The sequence below is a fragment of the Penaeus monodon genome, unplaced genomic scaffold (assembly GCF_015228065.2).
Source record: "Penaeus monodon isolate SGIC_2016 unplaced genomic scaffold, NSTDA_Pmon_1 PmonScaffold_318, whole genome shotgun sequence".
Taxonomy (NCBI): Eukaryota; Metazoa; Arthropoda; class Malacostraca; order Decapoda; family Penaeidae; genus Penaeus; species Penaeus monodon.
In genome coordinates this window covers 18,612-21,103 of record NW_023657878.1, presented here as the reverse complement: position 1 = coordinate 21,103, position 2,492 = coordinate 18,612, and positions in this window count along the sequence as shown.

Below are 2,492 nucleotides of genomic sequence, written 5' to 3'. Positions count from 1 at the left end.
AAGGTCTGGAACCTAGGCCATTAGAGTGCAGCGTCGTCAGAAGTGTCTTGGGCTGAAAAACACCAATAACAAACGCCGCCAGGGTGGCTCTCTTCATAATTTATCTCTATACTAATATGAGTAATTGTTTGTTTCTCTATTTGCTATAAACACCTGTATGATAGAAGGAATAAAACCCTATGCGGAATAGAGAAATAAAAATACCAGTACACACACAATAACCCGAGATAAAAGCTTACACATGAAAATAGCTCGGTGTAGTACTAGGATGTTTTGACGAACATCGCAGTCATTGGAATGTGCACGGGACACCTTAGTCTCGATTTAATGCCAACGGTCCTGCTGCTAGTCCGAGAGCTTTGAAACAGTGTTCTCGTGAGGTAAAGCGAGCGATGGCGCTCATGAGACAACATCGTTTCATACTGATATATCAATTGAGAGAGATAATTGCAAACACTTAAAAGGGCATGCACACTAAAATCTTTGTCTCGCTTTAACACGGACAACAGTTTACTTGCTACGCTCGAGAGCGTCGTAGTTACAGCGTCAATGAGGAGAGATCGTGGCGAAGCTGCATATATAAAGAGAAAGAGAAGAGAGTTCATTGCATGGAGATCTTATTGCACACACACCACACACACACATAAACACACACACACACACACACACACACAAACACACACCCACACACACAACGTGCATTCCACTTCATTGTATCAGGACGCAAACAACACGAGAGTTGATTGCCTGCTTATAACGATCAAGCTATGACAAGGAACCATGCTTATACAAAGCGCAGCTTCTCTCGCTTACGACGCTCAACGGTCTGTTTGCAACGTCCGAGAGCGTCGTTACGACCTGTCAAGTCCTGGCCATACGCGTGTAGATGACTACATATGACCGTCAATACGCCTATTGCCCGGATCATTGGAATGTGCACAGGACATCCTTCGTCTCGCTTTACACGCCCAACGGTCCTGCCTGCAGGTCCGAGAGCGCTTAAGACAAGGTTCTGTTGTACATGCCAACCGGTTCTTGCCTTGCTACGTCCGAGGAACGTATTAAGACAGCGTTCTGTGGAGTAATGCGAGTCGATGGCCGCTCATTGAGCACCAAATTGTTTTCATACGACCTGTCAATGAAAGAGATCACGGTACACACACACAAAAAAGTGCATGCACACAATGGCATTCTTTGTCTCGCCTTTACTCGTTCATGGTCTTTTCTTGCTGCCGCCCGAGAGGTTTAGGACAGCGTTCAATGAGAGAGCTTGTTGGCGAAACTCATTATACCATAAGAGAAAGAAAAAGAGAGTCATTGCATGACCGGCTCTTGCACACACACACAATACACACACACACACACACACACACACAAACACTATATCGAGAGCGTCATTTGCACAAACACAAACAACGTGTATGCACACTTGCGCATTCTTCGTCTCGCTTTAACACCCAACGGTCTGCGGCTACGTCGAGAGCGTCGTACGACAGCGTCAATGATAGAAGCCGTTGGCGAATCGCATTGGTTCTCGTATACAAACCATGCATACACACTAATAGTAGAGACGAGAGAAAGAGAAATAGTTCTTGCATGACAGAGCTCAGATCCAAGTGCGTACGTAAGGACAGCGTTCTGAGCGTGTAAAGCGAGTCGATAGACGTTCAATGAGCACAAAATTGTTTATATGAACTTTCAATGATAGAGATCATTGCACACGATCAAACGTGTATGGACACATATGCATCCTGTCTCGCTTACACTCAAACGGTCTGGCTTGCTAAGCCGAGCTTTTGTAGGACAGAGATCAATGAGAAGATCATTAACATGCGAGAGAAAGAGGAAGAGAGTTCATTGCATACATTGCGCATTGCCGCACACACCACACACACACACACAACACACACACACACACAACAAACACACAACACATCACACACACACATCATAACGTGCATGCACGTATGTTCACACACAACCAACCACACAACCAACACGAGATTTATCTGCCGCTTGACGAGGAAGCTACAACAGAGCCCATGGCTATCAAGTGCATCCTTGTCTGCCTTCACGCTCAAGGATCTTGCTTGCTACGTCCGAGAGCGTCGTAAGACACACACACACACACGCACACACAGGTCTTCCATCGGCGTGTTAGATGACTTCATATGACACGTCAATGCGGCTATCGCAGTCATTGGAACGTGCCACAAGACCATCCTTCATCTCGGCGTACCCATGCCCAACGATCTGCTTGCTACGTCCGAGAGCATTTTTAAGTGTTTTGTGGGTAAAGCGAGTTCGATTGCCGTCATTGAGCACACATTGTTTCATTAGGGCATGTCAATGAGAGAGATCATTGCACACACTCTAAACGTGCTTGCACACACATGCCTCCTTTTTTTCTGGCTTTAAACGCCCAAACGGTTTCTCGCTTCTTACGCCAGAGAGGCGTCGTACGACAGCCAATGATAGAGCTCATTGGCGAA